General features: G+C 34.2%; 1 protein-coding gene across 1 annotated transcript in view; it reads left to right on the plus strand.

The window, feature by feature from the left end:
• Nucleotides 1-24,618, plus strand: part of LOC132797245 (myb-like protein Q) — a 57,948-nt gene that overhangs the window by 17,228 nt on the left and 16,102 nt on the right. Inside the window, exon 2 of the mRNA XM_060808867.1 lies at nucleotides 8,123-8,155. The gene's annotated coding sequence lies outside the window, so the exon portion shown is untranslated. The remainder of the gene's footprint in view (nucleotides 1-8,122; nucleotides 8,156-24,618) is intronic.

A 24,618-nucleotide genomic window follows, 5' to 3' on the forward strand; every position in this document is an offset into this window, starting at 1 on the left:
TCAAAGGTTTATTAATAGAAGAGACCTGTATAACTTGAAGACTCTTGCTTTCAATAACAATTATGCGAATTAAGTAGAAATGAATTTCAGGAATTATTGATGTTATTACTAATAAAAACAGTTTCAAATGTGGCTGCATAACTCAACTTTGTTATTCGCTGTTCGCATACTTTTCGATGCATTATCGACTACTAGCTCGAAATTCAAGTCGCCGTATTTGAAGATCAGGAAGCGAAAAAAGCAAAAGTGTGACATAATAACGAGTCATAAACAATGCACCGTCAACAATCATTGACTACACATACGGGCGGGGGGAAATTGTCTATGAAATCATCTGCGGTTGAATGCAACAACTAATGCTAGACCATTATTGCCATTACGAGGGGCATATTAGATAAAATGCTGCCCTCCCTTTGTGCCAGCACTCCTTTTCTCGATTAGCTTCATATCGATTACCGAGCGCATGCAAACACTTCCCCATTTATTACATATATGCTTCGGCATATGCATGTGCCCCGACTCGATCCCAGTCCCAGTCCCAATCCCAATCCCAGTTTCAGTTGCAGCAGTGGCAGTGGAAGTTCGAGTCGACTGCACACCAAAAATAACACCAACAAAAAAAACAACTATGAAAACTACAGAGGAGTTTGCTCAACTTTGAGATACCCGCTACCCATTTTGAACACTGTGCGGTATTATTCATATAAGTATACCATATGAATATACCGTAAAAATACTTAAAATATACCAAAGGATATATTTGGTATATTATTATATTATTAAGTTGCAGAGCGGTAGTATTCTTAAAATATACCTAACTAATATACCACAAAAAAATTAAATATACCAAAGGCAATATTTGGTATAATAATATACTAATTGATGGCCGCGTGGTATTATTCTTAAAATATACCAAATTAATATACAGTACAAAAGCTAAAATATACCGAAGGCTTTATTTGGTATATTGGTAAATCATAACGTGACAATATGGTATTATTCTTCAAATATACAAATTAAATATACCGCAAAATACTAAAATATACCGAATGCTATATTTGATAAATTAATATATAATTTAATGGCAGTGTGGTATTATTTCAAAATATATATATCGAATATTAATATAACAAAAATACTAAAATACACCGAAGACTTTATTTGGTATATTGGTATACTATTGCATGACAATTTGGTATTATTCTTAAAATATAAGAAATAAATATATTTCAAAAATACTAAAATATACCAACTAATGTATTTGGTATATTAACATACTCTTATATGTCAAGGTGGCATTACTCATAAAATATACCGAATTAATACATCGCAAAAATACTCAAATATACCAAAGGCTATATTTGGTATAGTAATATACTGATTGATCACCGTGTGGTATTAAAATATACCAAATTAATATACCACACAAAACTAAAATATACCGAATGCTCTTTTTGGTATATTAATAAACCATTACATGACAATGTGGTATTATAAATATACCAATTAAATATACTGCAAAAATACTAAAATAGACCGATGACTATATTTGGTATATTAGTATACTATTACACAACAGTACAGTATTATTCTTAAAATATACCAAATACCAATATACCAAAAATACTAAAATACACCGAAGACTTTATTTCGTATATTAGTATACTATTACGAGTATATGATTATATCGCTTTGGCTCCTTCTGCAGGCACAAAGTTATAATACCCTCCTACCCTATGGGTAGCGGGTATTAAAAAGTATCGAAACCGAAACCAAAACGCAAAGTGTACGCAAAAAAAACCTTAATTACAACAACAACAACAACAACAACAAGAGCAACGAATGCAGCAAATGAAGTCAAGCAAAACCTCAGACCCAGTCAACAGTCATCAGTTGTGTGTGAGTTGTGAGTTGCTTGTGAGCTGTGAGCTGTGTGTGAGTTGTGAGTAGTGAGTAGTGAGTGAATCTGTGTCTGTTCCAGTTCCAAGCAGGGCTATCATATGACCGCAAGTCGCTCCATTGAAGCATTGCGAATTTTTTGCTTCTCTTACCTTTGCTTTTTGTTTTGGGCACACACCCAGCTGAAAGACACAAACGTGTCGAGGCGCTGAGACCTAAACTAAGAGCATGAGCGGCAAATCGACATAGAAATGGCAAATGGCAGTTGAAGTCAGAGCTGGGAGATCGAGATGGAGATGAGACTGAGACTGAGGCTGAGCTTCAGCCCTGGTCTGGTGAGCTGCGTCCATTGTCTTTTTTTTTTGTTGTTGTTTGTGTTTTGTTCGATTATAATGATGTGACGCCAATGGGATGATGTAATAATCTCAGGCCCTGGCCACGTAATCATCAACTAAACAACTAAACAACTTTGCTTAATTTGTTTAGCCTCAATGCGGTTGCTCTCGTCTCCTCTCTTCCTTTTCATTGTTATTGTTGTTGTTGTTGTTGTCAGTTCCAGTTGAAGTTTCTTTCGCTTTTTGATTTCTATCATAAACAAACGAAATAGCAACAAATAAGATTTTTATTATGTCGGCAGCATGCACTTGCCACTAAAAAATAAACAACTTCTATAAAACAACTGACAACCAAGCAAAATGTTTTTTCCACAATCAAAATTGAAAACTTGTTCCTTTTATGACATTTAACTTTTGGGCATTTCCTTGAGCCCATAATCCACACATGCAATTGTTGTAAAAGACGTTGTTCATGACACTCGGAAATAAAAAACTCTAGAGTAATAAAAATAAATAAAAATAATGTCTGCCAAAGGCGCTTTATTGAAATATATTTCGATTATAAAACAGACAAAAACTGCAACTACAATAAAATACGTTTTTTGTTTTATTTAAATAATATAAATTACAAAATTAATTTTAGTATAAATGTTCAGTTATTTCAAGGTCGAAACAAATCTTAGTAAACTAAGTGGAGCAAAACATTAGCTGCCAAAATAAACAATAAAATTAAAAGATCAAAATAATAGCTGCCAAAATGAAGCATATTATTAAACACTATAAAAACACATTTCGGTGATTGGGCAAGCATAAATATCAACTAAAGGCAACTGGAAAAAAAAGAAATTAAATTTGTTAAGTAAACTTTGCTAAACAAAAGTAATTTTGAAATATTGATTCTAATTTATAGTTACTTCTAACACATATATTAATAAATAAAATAGAACAAAATATTAACTGGCAAAATAAAACACTTTATTAAACGCTTGCGACGCAACTTAATAAATTCTTGAAAATATCTAGATTGTTACTGCTTCACCTAACACAAATTAATTTAAATTACTATGAATACAAATAAAACTATAAAAGCTACTGTAAATATAAACATAAATACAAAAAATATATGTTATTCAATGTTGAACTTGAATTAAATTTGTTTTGCAATGAATCACAGAATAACTTACTTATTTCATATAAACTTAATTTACTTTGTTTTGCTATAATAATAACATTACAACTTAATATATTCTTGAAAATATAAAGATTGTTAAAGCTGCGCCTAAGCTCAATGAAATGTATTATTGAACACAAATTAAATTCAATTACTATGAATACAAATAAAACTATAAAGCTAATGTAAATATAAACATAAATACAAAAAAATATATTATTCAAGATTGAATTTGGATTAAATTTGTTTTTCAATGAATCACAAAATAACTTACTTATATCTTATAAACTTAATTTACTTTGTTTTGCTATGAATCACATTACAACTTAATAAATTCTTGTAATTATAAAATAAGTTACACCTTCACCTAGACTCAATCAAAATTCATTGTCAATTCAAAGCAAACATGCCAATAATATTTTGGTTAATTTGTGTTATGCTTTAACCAACATTTGCCATAATTCACAAGTTGCAAGTTGGCCACGGTCTGTCAGCTCTGTCATTATAATAACAAATATAGTACAACAACAAAAAACTCCCCCACGCATCGCATCGCATGGCGAAGTATAACATTGTGGATGGATGGAGTTTATTATTATTTGTGTAAATAGTTGAGGTCTTGCGACGATTGTCATCCTTGGCAAATTGTTATTTGATTTAATTAACACTTGGCTTTTAATTAGTGCAAATGTGTTTAAGAGTTTTGTTTGCAGAGCGTACTATTGTTATATGGATTTGAAAGAAAGCGTGACTTGTGCTTTCAATGCACTCAAACAATAAAAACGAGTCTCTCGAAATCGAATAGGTTTCGCCTACAACAAAATTTCATAATCGAATCGTGTGTCGTAAGCGTATGAATTTTGAACAGCGTTGTTATTTTTTTTTGCAGCAGCAGCAGCAACAGCTTTGCCATGTAAAGTCTCACTCAGAGTCTGGCACAGAAATATGAAAGAATTCTGTTCAGCTGACTTTTGTGGGCGTGGCAGACAGTGGTGTTGCTTAGGGAGAGGCCGTCGTCAAGACAAAACGAAATCAGCGCAAGGCGAGTTGTGTGTGTGTGCTGTTGTTTGGTTTTTGGGTTTTTTGATTTCGGTGCGCTTTTTTACCCACGCCATAGAAAACAAAAGACTTAGGAAACGAACTTGCCCCCAAGACAAGTGATGCAAAAAATGTGGCACAGCCGCGCGGCAGCCACAACAACAAACACTGAAATGTGAATAGGAACAAAATGCTGCAGCGAATTAGTTGCACGTTTGCTCGACTTATTGTTGACTCGATTGCAGCTGCTGCTGTTGTTGCAGAACAAACCGCTCATTAGGCGCATTAAATGCAACTGTGCTTTTGCTCTTGTTGTTGTTGTTGATGTTGTTGATGTTGCTTGGCATCGTAATTACCCGACTAGTAGCAACTCTTATGTTAACACAAATGCCCTGCTCACACACTCACATTCCATGTGGCGCATTGCGTAGGCTGTCTGTGCAAATATTTTGCCATTTGCTGAGTTCAAGGCTCACATACAGACATATCCACGTATCCCACGCCCTGTCGTGGCAACAACAACTTGCACTCCGTCTGTGCTTTAACCATACATACAGCTCAATTACAGCTGGACTTTGTTGTTACTGAGCTGCTGAGCTGCATTAGAATTACGCTTGTTTTGATTTCCAGGAAGTTCTGCAGTCGCAGCTATTGAACATACCATTTCACAACAACAAAAGTATTTGCCAACCAACTCTAGTATTTATCTATATCATTATTCTACCTACATTCATTTCCTAGTTGTCTTAATTATATTTTAAAAATTGCTTCTAGCCCAAAAAGTCATTAGTAAATGTAGCTAAATTAGTCATCGAGTGGTCTCCAAAATGTATTCACTTCCTATAAAAGAAAACACACAAAAAAAATCAAACTTTTTAGAGACGTTATTCTGCTATTTTCCATATATATTAATTTACTGCGACAATAAATCCATAAATAATAGGAAATGAGTAAGCCGATAACAATATAATGAAAAATTTCACACCTCAAAGCAGTTTCAATTACCTTTCATCAAATAAATCAATAATTCATTTTCATATTCCAAAAATTCAATAAAGTGAATAAAAGCGTCTCTTTAATAGTAAAACTTGAATATTAATTTTTAATTCTATATGACAAAAGTATTGTGATTTTTCAGTTGTTTTTCAACAGCTTTTAATCTTATTAACTTAAAGCTTTTTACGAAAATGCTGCATTTAATTTATGCTAAAATATATACAGTATATTCATAAAAATCAGTTCATTAACTGTTGTTTATAGCATATTTACAAAATCAAAGAAAAGTAGAGAAAATATATTATTTCTTTTTATATGCTAAATTATTTTTGGGCATCAACTAATTTCGAGAATATTTGGTTTTAATAAATTTAAAAAAAATATATCAACCATTATACAAAATTCTTTTAAATATGTATATCAATGTATTTATTTTAATTATTATATTAAAGTCACAAACAACAAAAAAAACAATATACATATATTTGAGTGCTTTTTGTACAGTGCTAAAGAAAGGTATTAAGTAAGTTTCCATAACTATTAATCTCTAATAAAACCAACGCAATAATGAATAATGTTCTCAATGAATAATGAAACAGAAGTTTAATTTAAAGAATTTCAGTATATCCTCTGTAGCACTTTTGCATTAATAATCTTTCTTGTGAAATTCAGAAAAGAACAAGTAAGAAAACTACAGTCGAGTGTACACGTCTCTGAGATACCCTTCATCCATTTTCCATAAGACCAATACAGTGCGGTTTTATTCTTAAAATATGCCAAATAAATGTAACGTCAAAATATTAATATATACCAATGTCCATATTTGGTATATTCATATTGTACAATATTCGAATCATACCATAGATTACAAAATATACTACTTAGATTGCCTGCCAAAGCAGCTGAGACCCAATTGCAGTAGGTTTTTTTTTGCTTTAGAAAAGTATTTCTTAAATAACTTCGACAATTTTTATTTGATAACAATCAAATTCTTAGGAATCGTAGAATATTGTATGTGCCAACAATCCTGAATCTACCGTCAAAAGTACGTTTGTTAAACATTATCAATTTTCGGGGACTGAAGTGGGCGTGGAAAAAATTGAAAACAAAAAATTGAAAAAATACTGTCAAAGAAAAAGTCTCTCCCTATGTCTTATAGACTCCAAAATCCAGGACTTCGTACGCAAGGATGTGGTTAAAAATACTTTCTTCTCTGTCTGTTTCATAGATTTTCTGCAGACACAAAATTATAATACTCTTCTTCAAAAGAAATGATTATGTTTCGTCAAAAAGTTTGCAGTGTCAGACGAGTTGCAAGCAAGTGCTCGCATGAATACTCGCTACTATTCAAGTACTCGCATTCGCACTCACATGCACTCGCTGAGTAGATGTAAGATTAAAGAGATCACAGTTAATTGTGCGCCTCTTGTGAGCGGCATTTCGCATTTACAGCAAGCTAACTCAACTAACTAACTAACTAAGCAACTAACTAGCAAGCTGGGTAACTAACTAAGTTACTAACTAACAAAGTAAATGACTATCCCATGGCGCATGGCGAGTGTGTGAGTGTGTGAGTGTGTCAAGCAACGATGGGAATTGGGATGTAGATGAGGTTGGAGGTTGTAGGTTGGACTATGTGTGTGTGTATGTGGGTGTGTGGGAAATGTGCAGTAAAAGTGCAACAGCAGCAGCAGCAGCAGCAGCAGCAGCATCTTCTCCCATCGCGTTTTTGGCATTGTCTGCACTCTGTTGGCAGCGATCTCTTCTTCTCTGGGCATGACATGAGAATTAGGCACTAAAGCGCAGTCACAAGAGTCGGAAGAGAGCGCTTTGTGCTAGATACGACGAGTATTCCTGGTAACGTCGCTGCTGTTATTGTTATTGTTGTTGTCTTTTTCTATTGGGGTAACGTTCATCACGTTTGTCGATGCAATTTCACAGATAACTGTTTCTTCATGTTTGCCACTCGTGCGGTTGCATAATCCAACAGCAGCAGCGGCAGCAGCAGCCGCAACTAGCACCACTAAGAAAAAACAAAAACTTGAAACAAAAACAAAACAATGCAAGCGCTTTAAAATGCCGCAATTATCTAACAACAACAATAACAACAACAACAACGGCAAACTGAGACTAAGCCAATTGCTTCTTTGGCTTTGGCAGCTTCCTCGCCAGCCAGCCAGCTAGCTAGACTTGCCAAATGTCTTTGTTGTTGCAAGCCATCCCCCTCCGCCCCTTAATCCACCTCTCTCCCCGCCTATGTGGGTCACAGCAGCTGTTGTTGTTGTTGTTGTTGTTGCTGGGCTGCGCCAGCCAGAATATAATTGTTGTCGGTTTTATTTATTTTTGTAGACAATTTTTTAAATATTTCTTTTTGGGTTTTTGTTATTGTTTTTGTCTCTAACGCTTTACGTGGGCCACTTTGCCATTTGCAATTGCAATTTTTTTGTGTGTTGTGTTGTGTTGTCTTTTGTGTTTGTTTTTGGGGCTTGTTATGACATTTTTGTTGTTGTTGTTGTGCGCTGGTATTTATTTGATATTTGTTTTTCTGCGCCGTGGCATTTGAATGATTGCCTGACATTTTGTCATTTGGCGATTGCATGCGGCAAAAATTAAGTAATACAAGTATTTTCAACAAATATCTTTTCATTAATCGTCTCGTTTTTGTTTTGTTTTTTACTTGCAGATATCAAAGGCACGCCACCAAATAGTGCAACTTGTGAGTAATGTATTTAAGTGTTTAAGTTATTTATCAACTAATTGATCAAGTATTTAAGCTACAAATTTTGCGATTTAATTTTACTTCCAATCGAATCTAACTGCTCTTTGATGACAACAACAAACAGCTACGACAATGACAATTTATCATTTGTAAATGCTTTCCCAACAATGGCTGAAAAGTTCATTTGACAACTGGAAAAATGTTTGAAATGTCATTCAAGACAACAACAAGAAATGACAAGAAAGGAATGAAGAAAGAAACAAATGTGAAAAATTGTTTTATGCATATTTAAATGCATTTTGCATAAATTGTGGCATTGTCATGTTGTGCATTTCGTTGTTGCTGTTGTTTGCTGTTGTTTATTGCATATTTTCACATGATTTCCAAAATGCATTCGACAAATGCGGCAACAACAGCAGCAGCAGCAAATAATATTACAAACAAATAATGCAACATTTTGTGCGCAACACAAAAGGCGCATTAAAATGACATACAAAATATTTGGGTCCTCATTTGTTGAAACAACCAAACAACGACAACGACGACGACGACGACGACGACGATGAGCGACAACAACGTGTAGAAAGCTAATGTTAATGAACCATTTTTCAAACACAACAACAATAGCAACAAATGGCTGAAAATGTGCGCTAAATGATAATCAAAAAACACACACAAAGCAAAACAAAACAAAACAAACAACAACAAAAATGCACAGCAGCAACAACGACAACAAAAGCGACGCTGCGCATTTAAATTGAAGTTCAGTTTTGTTTGAAAGACTCCCAACAGGGCTAAGGGCAGCGGTCTAGGGAAAAAGGGGGGACAGAGTAAGGGCAGTGACTGCGATTGCGATTGCGACTGAGACAGAGACAGAGATGGAGACAGAGATGGAGACAGAGGAATGGAGCCACTTGATGGCGCGTCAAGTGGACACTTGAAAATCACTACAACAAATTAAAGCAACAAGCACAATAAACTTGCACAACACATCATTTGATTTCCATTACTTGCTTATGAATTGTAAATACTCTAATGGCTGAAAGAGCGCGTTGACTAAGCTTATGCACTTAGCCAGAATATTTACAATAAAATTACATTTTATAAATCACATTTCATGTTAATCTTTTCCTTAAATGAAGCAACTTGATACTTACTTCGCACAGAAGTATGTCTGAAATATCATAACCAAAGTAACATTTTGTAAATCTTATTTTATAAGAATCATTTCGTTAAATGAATCAACTTAATTCTTATAGCTAGACGCAGAAGTTTGTCAAAAATAAATCAACAATAAAATGCAAATTTTATAAATCTTAATTCATTTCAAAAGAGTTGACTCGGTTTATGAAGTTGTTGCATATTTTGCTTTAAAGCTGAAAATGAACGCTGACTCGACTTAAAATTTTGACGAAAGATCCACAACAAAATCACATGAATCTTTTAATAAAATTAAAAGACATGATTCTAATGATTATTTTACACTTAATGCTGAAAGTGCAGGTTGACTAGGTGCATAAGTTTGTCAGAAATATCATCAATAAAGGGATATTTTATACATCTTTAATGCATTAAGAATTGACTCATTTTATGTTAATCTTTCAATAAAATGAATGTAATTGATTTTTATGCTAAAAGTTTAGCTTAACTAGACTGCGAAGTTACTCCAAATATCAACAACAAAATGTCATTTAATAAATCTTAAAGTTGCTTCGAGAATTTACTTATTTTATGCACTAAAATCACATTTGGTTAATATGAAATCTACTTTAATATATTCATTTGAAATTGACTAATTTTTTGTTAATCTTTTAATTAAATGATTTAACTTGATGCTCATACTAATTTTGAAGTTCAAGGCTTTTGCGAGTACTTGAAAAAAAATGTATTCTTTTGTCTTATAGCTTCAAGCTTTGACTTTTGACTTTAAAACACAATTTATAAACTTTTACTAAATGAATAAAAAACAAATTAAGTTGCCATTTAATAAACTTTGGCATTTCTTGTATAAATTTTTTTTATGGTCGCCTGTCATATTTGGAAATATTTAAAATTCAATTGCAAACTCTGCAAACACCTGACAAAAGCACTCTACAAATGCCAACTACTTAAGTTACATCGCTGCCCAATTATCACAAGCTGATGAAACACTCTTTTTTGGTTTTTGTTTACAAGAGCATACCATATTTTGTCGACGCACTCAACTTAACTTTCCACTCATGTCTTCAATTGCATTTTAACCTTCAACATTTCTCAATGAAATTTCATCAACAAAAACAAAAAAAAAGAGCCAAAAAAAATCCAAATCAATGTTGTCTGCAGTTGTGTTTGGCATTTCTGATTGACATCGCTGGCTGCCCAGCCAACTGACTGGATGTGATGTCTGTCTCGTGATTTTGTCGTAGCCATTTCACCCCGCTCCCATTCCCCTCTCATCTCCCCTCCCCATCCGACGGGGGTATGTATGACATGAGATTTTTGTTGGTTTTGTTTTTTATGCCAATGGCAGGCGGTGAAAGTTGTTAGCCTGTCATTTCGAGGCCTTGTTGAATGTTTAATTGCTCATTTCGCTTGTCCAACAGCATCTCCTTTAGCTGCTCCTACTTCGTCTTCATCGTGAGCTCCTTCTTCTTCCTCATCATCGTCTTGTGCTGCTCTTGGCTGACCTTTGGCGCTACGTCCTTCACACAGAGAGCATTCCATTGATCAGGTGTTTAGCTATACACAATTCTGCAAGTTGTCGCCTTTCTCCTGCCACATTTTCGTTTTTGGGTAATTTTTCGTTAGGTTTCTGCGCAGCCATTTTTGGCTTGATTATGCGAGCATTCGAAACTGTCTGCCCGGTTAGTTGGCTATCTAACTAGCTGGCTGGCTGTCTGGGAAGCCCACATGCACTCGCAGCGATTGCATTTGGCGACGACTTTCATTGATTTGCTGGCGCACAGAAATGTGGAAAAGCAAACAAAAAAAACACCAATGAAAACAAAACGTGCCCCAAAACGAAAACAGCAAACTACGAAATGCTGAAAAGCTGAAAACTGAAAACCTATCGAGACAATTTCACTTTTCATTGTCTCGCGACAGTTACCAATACCCCTCTCCCCCCTTTCATTTCACTCTTCCGAAAATCGTGGTCGATTTTAAATGCCCGCAAGTTTGTCGCCTAAGTCTTTTGTTTGCTAGCACACAATGTCCTGCAATTGTTTAGGGTTTTTTTTTATGTTATGGATTGCGGCTTCTGTTGCCATAGAAAGTTGTTTGCGCCGCTAAACGTGCTCTTAATTGGACAACAACAAATACCACAACAAAATCACGGCTATAAATCAATGCGAACCTTTTGCTGAGAATTTAATTAAACTCAAGTTTCTCGGTGCTAATTTGATCAATTTTGCAGCCGATAAAAATCACGTTATATGAATATTCAGGCACATATTATATAACACCGCTTACCGCCTACGAAATTCAATTTATGTTGCTGCGGCTGATCAAATGGATAACACCAAAAATACTATTTACATTTTTTTCAACTAATCCATATTAACTTCGTTGGGCATTTACATAATTCAGGTGCCGTTAACATAATCGAAATGCGAGCTTATTAAGTCTGAATCAACATAGAGGGCAAGAGTTCAAAGTACGTTTGACTAGATTATCAGAAAGTGTGTTTTAAATAATAAATTAAAACTGTCTTTTTAGGAAAATTATGTTCTTTTATAATTTAGCTATTATTCTATTTATAGTTTGCCCAACATTTTTTGACTTTTTGTTTTGTCTTGCTAATTTGTCGTTTACAGGGAGTGGAATTTTTTTTCTCTGATTTCACTTGATAATTTCCCTACTGTCGACTTTAATTAATCATTACGTGCGAATCAAGTTCCATTTGTATACAACGTTATGTAATGCGGTGTTAAATGAATAACATTTAATTGCACAATTAGTAGATAGACCTACAGAAAAAAAACAACCCAAAGACATTCATCAGACGACCGGCATCTGACAATTATGCTGTCATAATAATTTTTGTGTGAAATGATAAAACGTGTTATGGATACACGTATTATAAGAGATTTGCAGATAGTACTATACAATACTTGGTCCGTTAATTGCTGCTTCTGATCTTAAGAGTCATTAATTATGATATACGATTGCTGGCTCAATTGATGAATTTGGCTTGAGCACATATCTAATTCTTCTATATATAATTCTTTTTCGTTACTCACCTATTGACTGTCAGACAACTTAAATGCGAAATTAGCAGATATAGAAATAATAATAGCAACAGCCGAGGAAAGTATCCTAAGCAAAGTGGAAAATCTTTGTGAAGATCTTCTACCTGACCACGCCTACTTCGCAAGTCCGCCTTCGGTAATATCGCAGTCTAGTAGGCACACAGAAACCAACATTTTTGGCAACGAATTTTTCAGACTTTTACACGAATCGATTACCAAGTGATTTCAATGCCAATTTCCAGCAGTTTTATATATCTGTATAGAATATAACAATAAATTCTTAAGAACATGACAAAGTTAAAAAAAAAACTTAAAGTTGGAGAACACATCTTGAAAGCAAAACAAGTTTTTATTAATAAGAGGAAAACATCTTATAGTTTTAACACTAACAATCTTATTATAAGATCAAAGACCTAGTAAATTACATTTTTTGTATGTATTTTTTTACTATTCAATTATTATTTTCCTATTTTATCGCATTCAGCTATTTTTCAGTTGTATGTTGATCACTTACGAAAAAATTGTCATCGATTCGCACAGCATTTGAACCCAAGACAGAATTTTCTTTCTTTAAATTTAATGAAGAATGGTTCGACTAATTGAGCTATGAACGAAAACACTTAAATCTAGATAAAAACTTTATTTTCATTTCAATTGTAAACTAAATCTAGTATTTTTGGTTTTAATTTGAAAATCTGAAAATCTGAAAATCAGACTAGTGTTCTTAGTTTTAAGAAAATGATAAAGTGGTTTTATGTTAAGAACACAATTATTAAAACGAATGTTCTTCATTTTAAAAACAACGAATTTTTTTTTAATGTATGAAATAACTTGAAAACTTTAGTTATCAAGTCAATCGAATTTTCCAATTATTTTATATGTTAGAACAAAAAGTACTTGGGGGACCATTGAACCAAAAGTGTGCGCTGACCAAATTTGTGAGCTTTTTAGGCGTGGCGTGGGCGTCAAGTCGTGACTGTGCGGGGCGAGAAATCATTTTGTGGCTGTTAGCCGAGTTTACAGTTAGCAGCTCACATCGACGCATGCAAATTGCGTGCATGACAGCGACAAAAATAATAAAAAAAAAAAACAAGTACTGAAGCCTACTGAGCTGATTGATTGGAAAGGCGCACACGCAGAGGGGATAGACGACAATTAACCTTGATTTGCAATCCAAGCCGAAAATGAAACAAAGAAAGAAAAGACAAGCAACAACTGAAAACTACAGCATACAAAAGCCGCCACAAAAGTCGTGCAAATGAAGTCATTTCAAGTACAAAGTAGAGGGGCACAACCAACAACAACAACAAAAAATCGTTTCAATTGAGGGCAAATATCATCGACCACAGCTCAACCGAGTGTTAAATGTGCCAAAAACATCTGAGAGGAGGGGAATCGGTGCTGAGGGAAAGGAACTTGATCAGTCTGGCGAACAGTCGGAAAGTCAGTCAGTCAGGTGTTAGAACTCCAGTTAACATTGCTTAGCGGAAATGGCCGACAAGCGGCAATAGATACTTTTTTTTGCTTTGATTTTTGGTTCAGCTCTTTACAGTTTGTTGCACAATAAGCCAAAAGTCTTGAGAACCGGTTGCAAAAAGCCCAAAAACGAAACCCAAACCAGAAGCCAATCTAAGCTGCTAATAGTCTTTAACTTTGAATAATTGCGAATTGTTTTTCCCTCTATTCCCGCATTTTGTTTTTTTTTTTTTGTTGTGTGCGAATAATTATTTATTTTTTTAACTGAACAAAAGACTTCTATTTTAGGAAAGCTTTTTTGTTTGTTAACTGTATTGACATCACTTGTTCACATATGATTCATATAACATCTCTATCCGGTTGAGTTGAATTACCATATCCAATCATTATGCCTGTCATCGAAGCATTTTATATGATTTTTATTTTGCTGTTATTTTAATTCAACAATTACAGTTTACGCTTGCCCCATCACATTTGATCAATTAATGCAAAGTATTGTATACAAAGTTCTGCTTAAATAGCAATGCACTCGCAAAAATATCTTGTTTTGAGTTTATCAAATGCCAGCTACTGTATAAGTACTATAATAAACGCGTATTTCAGCTTGAAATTCACTGGGATACAAATATTTAAAACGGGATTTGCTTTCACGATTTTATACACTTTTTATGTTCCAAATTCAATTGAAAATATTTTGCGCACATGGCAGATAAATGTTGAACAACCTAAAACAAAAACAAAATAACAAAACAATTCAATTATAGAATGAAAAACCGGCTCTAAATCCTGTCATGACATCAGCCGAGGTAAAGACATCAAAATGAAGAAAACAGCAAAAAAAAACACACCACACATCACAAAAACCCATCAACAGCCGAGCAAGCCAAACCAATAATCATCATCATTATCGGGCATCAATTTCTAAACACAAATGCCAAAATTAGCAATAGTGGATGTAAAGACATGTTTTTAATTTGCCGGTTGCCGCAAGGCAAATTGTTTAGCTGAAAAGAATCTTTAGTTGCTTCTACATACATTCATATAGTCGGCGGCCCAACAAATCGTCTTAATTTTTGCCAGTGATGAAATGTAAATACCTTAGGCTCTTGACGGTGCGAAGTATGCGAGGGTTGCCTCTAAAGTCATAAATTTATATTTAAATAAATTTCTTATTATTGTACATATTTTTTAAAGAAAAGAAAACCAACATTCGCACTAGCAAGATTTAAAATTCTTATATTAATAAGCAAGAACAAAATTCCTGAATTTGGAATCTTTTCGATATTAAAATAAGAATTGTTCAACCTAAAAATCTTGTTTCAAGATTCTTTTGTAAGATCAAAAAGTTTGAAAATCATTATTTGCAATCTTCTTTTCAATCTAGAACATCTTAAAATCTTAATCTTGAAATGGAAATTTAGCAAAAAAAATCTTGATTTAAGACTTTTTCAACCTAAAAGTTTTATTTGAAGATTTTTTTTAAGATCGAATATACACGAATATATCGCAACACACTTTTCAATGTAGACTTGTATTTCTATGGTACATTTACTTCTTTTTGTGAATTTAAAATGTTATATTCTTTTAACTTTACAAATCTTTATTAAATTGATTAATCTATTTTTAAAATTCAAAATTTCTGTGCTCTTTATTGTAACAATTTCTCAACTCTTATAGTTGATAGTGTGATATATGGAAACTCCTTTTGTCTAGTGTAATTCCCTAAAATATGGTGCAACCCTCGCGCCTTGGCTTCTACACATGTGTAATGTACTTGTGCCTATGTCATGGTATCATCTTCATTTCTTGACGCTATCTACATCGCAGCTGTTGCCTCTTCTCTCTTCTCTCCTCTCACTGTCATTGTCACTGACTCTTTCTCCGCATGCTTGCTGCGCCTTTTTCCATAGTTGGCGTCTGGCTTTTTGGCTTTTGTCAATTCATTGTCAACAAGTCAGTGAACTTGTGTGGCGCACATACAAACATACATTCGCTCAAGAAGCTCAACAAGAAGAGGGCCAAAGAGGCCAGGCAGCAGCAGCAGAAGCAGCAAAAGGCAGTCAACCAAATGGGCTATATACATAGTATATCGGGGTATACCGGAATACCATGCTTTGCTTTGCTGTGAGTGGAGGGGAGGGTGGTGAGGGAGGGAAGGCATGGTGTGGCTCTTTCTTTTACAAATAATTAACATAAATTAATAGGAAATGAGTAGAAAGAGCGCATGGCACACCAAGACAACGAGCCAAGCGAGCTGCTTACAGTTACAATGGCCCACAACAGAAATACATAAAGTTCGTGTCTTAAGTCTTTTGTTTTACTTTTTTTGTTTTTCAACGAAAATCTCTATTTTTTCTCTCTCTTATATTTCTGTTTTCCATATGCTATTTATAATGCACATGCATATAACTTATATATATAGTTGTATTTTTTTTTTTGGGCTGCAACTAATATGGTTAAGTTGCATAAGCTCTCAACTGAAATTTCTCGCCCAGTTATTTATGAGGCGCCGCACAGAATGACGACGCGCAAAAAAAAAAACAAAAAAAGAAAACAAGGTAGAAAAACGCAATTGCATTTGGATGCATTAATCGTGTAAGTCTTGGGCTCGGTGTCAGCCAACTAATCAGCACCTGTCATGCGTGCAACGCAATCAGGAAGCAATAACAACACACACATACACAGAGCTAAGCTCAGGTCTCAGTGGCAGTCGTAGACTCCACAGCCGTCTCCAGTTTCAGTTTCAGTGTTAACCATAATGCGGCCTGTGGCGGGGCCTAGCTGAAGCTGAAGCTGAAGCTGAAGCTGAAGCTAAAGCTGGAGCTCCTCCTGCTGCTGTTGCTGCTGCTGCTGTTCCAGCCCACGATGTGATGTGATTAGGTATGGTTTTTTATGGGCTTACGTTGTACATGGAGTCATGTCATGATGTAATGTTTATATGGGGATAGGCCGGGCACTGTGAGCCAGCTAAAACGGCAAATAACTCTGACCCCACCCATCTATAGATAACTAATGGACTTTCGAACAAAACTTTGCCAGTTTCGTGTCTGTCTTCCTCACTCACTCACAAATGAAAAAAAAGATTCTCTTAATGGGACTTTCGGTAATCAGTATTTAAAAAAAAAAAAAAATCACATGTAATTGAAGTTGGAACGAAAATTAAACTTAAGAACTCTCTGACATATACTTATTTTTTTTATGGCACAACAGTTATAAGTAATAATGCAATAATGCATGACATTCAGTTCATTGAATAATGACCACAAAAACCATAATCTTCAAGTCATGTTTGCTTCTTGCCAAATAAAAATGAAGAAATTTAATAATTTAAACAAAAAAATATTTCCAGAATGTTACGACAACAAGTATGAAACGAAACCTTTTAAGTAAATAGTTAGTAAACTGAATTGGATTAAAAAAAATTAAAAACTTATAAAAGCAAAGAACTATGATAATATAAAATATGAAACGAATTCAAAAAATAATTGCAGTGTGACAAAAAATTGTAAAGGAATCTTTAAAATAAATATAGTAAGTAGTAGTATTGCATATTTAAAAGACTTATAAAAATATTAAAAAATTATAATATAACAAAAATAAAAATTCCAAAAATATATAAATGTGATAGCAAAAACAATTTGCAAAAGAAATCTTTAAATAAATACTAAGAATCTAGTAAGCTGTATTGCAAATTTAGAAGACTTATAACTATTGTGATAGTATAAAATAAAATAAGATAGCAAACAAATTTGCTAGCGAAACCTTTTAAGTAAATATTAAAAATTTAGCAAACATATTTAAAAGACTTATTAGCACTCAACAGCCCTGAGAGTTCATCAACTCAGTTGCTTGACATAACACATTAGATCAAGTCAATGCAATTGCTTCGCTCATAGATCATTGATCCAGTCGATTGTTGGCTGGCATTTTAACTCATCGTATTTGTAGAAAATTGAAGAAATTAATGTTGTTAAACAGACAAATTTCTATTTATATAAAAGATTATTAAGTGAAAGTACGACGATCAGGAGAGTGAACGAGAGAGACAGAGAGAGAGAGAGAGAGGCAGACACTGACAAATGCCAAGAAATCAATTTCTGTTTACTGACACGAGCAAATTTATTTGCAAAGTGTATGCCTCGTGTGTGCTGTATGAAGAGTGCTCCTAAGTGTCTACAAATAATATGCTATTTAAAAGTGTTTATTTATTGATTCATTATTAATTGCACAAGTGTGGTAGTGGTTGGTAGTAGTAATACATACATCTGTGTGGGATTAACGATTTTATACACACATACCATTTTTTCACGATCGATTCGTTTGTTGTTTACCCGCACAATCAATAATAATCACGGCTAATATAAGTACAATCATGGTAATGTTTAAATAATTATTAGACACGTACATATGTGTAGAAAAAAAGCAAGTAAGAAAGCTACAGTGGAGTGTGCTCGACTGCGAGATACCCGCCACTCATTTTGAATGCGGTATTAATTTTGAAATATACCAAAAAAATACTTGGTATACCAAGTGTTATATTTAGTATATTGATATACTGTTGCGTGACAGTACAGCTTTAATTTCGAAATATACTAAATTAGTGTACCAAAAAATACTGAAAATATACCAAAGACTACATTTGGTATTTTAATATAGTACCACATTCGAAATATACTAAAGGCAATATATGGTATATTTATAAAGTATTACATTACAAATATACCAAATGCAAAATATACCATATTGTCAGTCTCTCTGAATTATATATAAATATACCAAATTAATACACCGTAACATACCAAAAATGCTTGGTATACCAAGTGTTATATTCGGTATATTGATATACTGTTGCATGACAGTACAGCTTTAATTTCCAAATATACCTAATTAATATACCAAAAAATACTAAAAATATACCAAAGTCTTCATTTTTGTATTTTAATATAGTACAACATTAAAAAATAAACCAAAGTAAATATTTGGTATATTAATATACTATTACATTACAAATATACCAAATGCAAAATATACCAGATTGTCAGTCTCTGAGATCTTGGTATTCGTACGCTGGGACAGACAGACAGACGAACGTAGCTATATCGTCGCTGCTGTTGACGCTGATCAAGAATATATATACTTGCCTCTTTTTGCCCTTTACATACATTTCCTGCACACGCAAATTTATAATACCCTTCTAGCCTATGCGTAGAGGGTGTAAAAAAAGAGAGAGGAAAACAAAAGAACAGCAAGCAAGCAAGTTCGTTAAATGCAACAAAAGGCATTGAAAAATGGAAAATAAGCGATTATAATGAAACTTTCAAGATTTACTATTATACGTGAGACCCAAAATTAAATGTATCTCGGAAGTAGCTGGCGAATAGTTCCAGTTCACAACATTTTTGATGGGTTGAGCCATGATTATGCATGCACATAACGATTATTTTCTATGACACACTTGGATTTTTTAATATTAGACATGAGTGACACCTGATGCCATGTGATTAACTCCGCAGCTGACTTAATGATTGAGATGATGCCGCCTTTTGATTGAAGCTCTCTGCGTGAAAGAGATTGTTCAATTTGTAGGCTGCAAATGCAAATTGCTGGCGCTTGTTATACAATCGATTCGATACAATGGGCAAGGCCGCCAGTCTCAATGGAGACTCTCGCCTCCCCTTCAGTCTCTCTCTCGCATGCGCATCCCGTTGATAAATTGATTGATAAGCACACACGCAGCACACACGCAGCACACACGCATCAATCAAGTGGCCATTAATTGAGCCCGTCTCGAGCGATCAATCGCTGCCGCTAGATGGCGTTGCTGTTGCTCTTTTACTTTTGCGTAAGCTCCATTTGAATTGTGCGTCTCTATAGTATTGTAGTTTCAGTTTGCGACCCGCATATCAACTTGGACAATCTTTACGCGATGTTAACGCTTCGTAACTTTGTAATTACAAAAGCAAAAAGAACTTCTAGTTATGGCGTACATAACCAACTATTCTCAACTATCTTCACATCTTTAGCAAAGCTTAACTTAACTGCTCTTTACCCAAAAAACCAAAATTAAACGATATAATTACGGTTCCTTTTTTACTTCCTATGTTACTCTATCCATCCGTCAACCTCATAAACATGCTCTTTATCTTGTTTTGCTCTTGCTCTTGCTCTTGCTCTCGCTGTCTTGCTTCAAGAATTCTTCTTGTTTGCTGTTTGGGCGCGTGTCTACGACAACAACAACAACAACGTACTACTGAGGGTCAGAGTACCACAGACATTACGAGTATGACTGCCGCTTAGCTCATTTTCTTGCTAAGTAGCTTGAACCTTTGCAAGTTCCAGGAAGCTTTACAATCGACAGCACATGCTCCAGATGGATCTGGGCTGGCTATAAAATTGCTGATGAAAATGCATAGCAATGAAGACGAAGATACATTTATACATAAATGTAGATATATACATAAATGTAGATATAAGTATAGTAGATGCTAAGAATAATATATGAAATGAATTATTGTTATATACAAAAGTAGTTTGTGTCCTAAGTCATTTGTTTTAATATTTGTCGCTGTCAATCAGTTTATCGCAACTACTTTTCGGCACAGATTACAGAATGGACATCTAATATAAAAGTAGTTCTATACAATCTGTATGTTTAATATATTATATAAAGATTCGCAAAAAAGAGTTTGTGTTCTAAGTCATTTGTTATACAAACCTTTTATTTATCTAGCATAACTACGTATTTGTCTGTGCAGATTAGAGGGTATTTAAAGAGCTACACTGACTGCCTATTAATCGTCTTTAAATAGAGATTTAGTTGTTAATATATTTGTAAATGAATATATTACCTTAACGTCCTAAAACTAAGTTGATTTACATTCTTCCTTATTGTACTAAATCTCTCTACTACTATCTATCTATGTCAGGCCATACTGCTTGCTATTAATCGTAGTATAGCGACAAATATAGTTATTGAAATATAAAATCTGTATATAAAGATAATGATTGAAATGCATCGGTGAATATAGTTCGTGTTCTAAGTCTTTTGTTTTTTTACTATCGCAATTATTACTCTCAATCGCTTTTATCTGCCTAGATTACAGGGTATTTGAAGAGCATTAGTGACAGCTTATATATGGATATACATAGATATAAATAAAGCATAATAGAAAATGTGCACTTAATGCACAAATCAAGTTCGTGTCCTAAGTCTTTTGATATACCAGCTTCCTTACTCTACTAAATCTCTTTATCGCTTTTTATATGGATATAGATATAAATAAAGCATAATAGAAAATGTTCAACTAATGCACAAATCAAGTTCGTATCTTAAGTCTTTCGTTTTTCTATCGCACTACTGACTGTCAGTTATCTAATATAGTATAGTTAATATACAGTCTTTTGTTACACTATCGTACTTACAGCTCTGACTCATCTTATCGCCTACTCATAGCCATAGATTACAGGGTATACATAAAGGGCAACGCTGACTGCCTATTCATCCGTAGCTCGTAGCAATCGTTGCCTCATCATCATCATCGACTCTCCCTAGCTATTATTAATATGCACCTTGACTACAGCTTTCCACCTTTTGTTCGTGGTGGCAGGAGCAGCAGCAGATGCCACGCCCCAATGCCACTTCGATGCCGATCGATGTGTACGTGATTGTGATTGTCTTCGCATGTGCGTGCGTGCCTCAATGGTATATGTGTGTGTGTGTGTGTGTGTGTGTTGGGCACACCCACATGCGTTTTCACCTAATCAATCGGAATGGTCAATAAATGAGCGAACGTTGGAAAGCAATTTATATGCGCTAATCACATGAAATAGATCAAATTTCTGCTTTGTCGGCTGCCAAAGGGGGATGATAGCAAACACACAGAGAGAGAGAGAGAGAGAGAGAGGGGAAAGGTGAGGAGACCTAGTGGCAAGCATAAAGCGTACCAAAGCGAAGCGATCTTCGGTCATGTGGATGGGAGAAGAGCAGCGCATTAACGGAATTTCACTTGCCGTGTGCTGCTCTGTGGCATGTTCATGTGGCAGCTAACTGTATGAGTATGTATATGTGTGTGTGTGTGTGTGTGTGTGTGTGTGGGTTGCCATCTTATAAGCAGGCAGTTAAAATGTTTTAATTTTATTTTCTTTGACTGCGATTGCGGCTTTTGGCTTTTGTCGCACTCTCACCGCCTAATCTATGGGAATTCGAAATGGAATTGGAATTGGAAGATTGGGGCTGTTGATGGGGTTGGCAGCCAGACAGAGCTCTAGAGAGACATCAAGAGAAAGAGAGAGAGAGAGAGGAGAGATGTGTGTGTGTGATTGACTTGGCCAACGCGTTGCCTGGCCTGGCTAATGATGATTACCCACTTTTACCCAAGGCTCTCATGTGTGTGGACAACATGGACAACAAAATATACGAGTATAAAAATCAAAAGCGGTTTAACGCGTTTCACGTCCAAGACACGAGACTCAAGACTCAAGACTCTCTTCATTGCGATTCAATTAAAAACGCTTAGCACAGCTGCAATGCAATGCACTGCACTCGATGCCCCTTTCTCTCTCCTCTCCCCATCTCTTTTACTTCTCCTGCGGCGATCTGCAATCTCTCGGATCTCAGATCTCTCGCTCTGGCTGCAAAGTCGTCGCACCCAAAAGAAAGCCACTTGTTCCGAGGCCGCGCTGTTGTTGTTGTTGTTGTTGTTGCTGCTGCATTTATTGGTAGTTGCAGCGACATTGAGTGGCTAACTGCCACTACATGTGGCATGAAGCATGATGCTTGCCGCGGGGCGTGGCAGAGTTGCTTCTTCCTTTTGATTTAATGGCACAGCACAAAGTCAACTCGAATCGAATCGAATCGAATCGAGTCGAGTCGCCTCAAGTCGAGTCGATCGCCTTCATATCGATCCAACCACACGGCCTTGGCCACAACTCAAGCGGGGTGTCGAGGGGCACGCGAGAGAAGCGCACGCGAACTCTATAAAAGCAATTTCGTTTTTTTGCGTTTGGGATTTCACCAAAAAAACAACAACAACAAGCAGAAGACAAGCAGTCGCAACGAAACTGAAATGCTCTAGAAAACTCATTTCGTTTGTCAATCAAACTTAGCAGGCAACATCTTCAAGTTATGGCTCTTCGAATATGATCTAGTTTGTCCGTAAAAAGAAAAAAATAAAATAACTACTATATACAGATTATAGTTCAAGATTTTTCAAACAGATTTCTTTTAGTTTAATTAAAAAAAAGGTTTAAGAAAAATACGAGTCTCAAAAATATTTACAGATAAGAAATTTCGAAAAATAATTCAAAAAATTTTACAAATTTTTTATTGCAACTGGTAAATAAAATCATTTTGAAAATTTACTTCAATCATCATTAATTAATGTCTTTAAAAACTAGTAAGACTAAGAAAGTTTTTTGCATATTCATATCGATGAATTGTGGAATACAAAAATGTTTATTTATTAATTTTAAATTTAATCATTAGCTAAATTTTCTGAATTGTTTACGCTGTCCATTTTAAAACCAAAAATGTTTTATTATTTAAACATTTTTCATAATTTTCTGATCTATTATTGGATTTAATTGGACTTATAATTAAGTTACTTAAATAAAATTATTTAATTATGTACATTTTGTGGCTATTTTTCCTGGCTGTAAATTTAATTAGAAAAATTACTAAATTTAAAAAGTATTTTATCATATAAACAATATAAATAATTATCTAATATTTTATTTAAGATATAAATTTCCAACCATTTAGAAATTTATTAAAATAATTGACAAAAAAAAAATATATTTAATCAATTTGACTTTATTTTCTGATGTTTTATGTTGGCACATATGAACAAAAAAAGCTACAGTCGAGTTTGCTCGACTGTGAGACACTCACTACTTATTTTCAATAAAACCATATTTTACAAAAATATACCGAAATATACCGCAAAAATACTAACAAATACCTAAGGGTATATTTGATATAAATTGCGAAAATATACCGAATTTTCAATACTCTGCAAAATAGTAAATATACCAAAAATATACCGCAAAAATACTAACAAATACCAAAGAATAAATTTGGTATAAAATTCCAAAATATACCCAATTTTACATACTATGCCAAATAGTTGATGTACAAATATACCGAAAATATACCGCAAAAATACTAACAAATACCAAAGAATATATTTGGTATAAATTGCCAAAATATACCGAATTTTACATACTCTGCAAAATAGATGCCGTTCATTTTGGTTACAAATATACCGAAAATATACCACAAAAATGATAAAATATACCAAAGTCTATATTTGGTATGTCGATATACTATTCGATGGCTATATAGTCTCCGCTGTTGATAGTGTATATACTTTATAAGGAAGGATTTGCCTCTTTTTGCCTGTTGCACACATTTCCAGTATTCACAAAATTATAGTATAACAATTTTGAGTTTTATTGAAATCACAAAAATATACAAAATTTCACATACTCTGCAAAATAGTTGTTGTACATTTTGGTTAAGCAGACAACCAGTTCCCAGGCAATGCTCGACCAATTTAATTGCAAGTTATTCGAAAAAACTTTTTTATTGTTATTATTTTCAATTTTTTTTCTCCATTTTTTGGGTATTTTGTTGTTGTTGTTGTAGTTGTTGTTGTGTAGTTTTTCCATGAGTGAAAAGTGAAATTTCAATCGGCTTGTTGAGTGAGTGTGATTATAAATTTTTCGGGTAGGCGTTGCCATTGGACCAATAGCATG

Source organism: Drosophila nasuta, chromosome X, assembly GCF_023558535.2.
Source record: "Drosophila nasuta strain 15112-1781.00 chromosome X, ASM2355853v1, whole genome shotgun sequence".
NCBI lineage: Eukaryota > Metazoa > Arthropoda > Insecta > Diptera > Drosophilidae > Drosophila > Drosophila nasuta.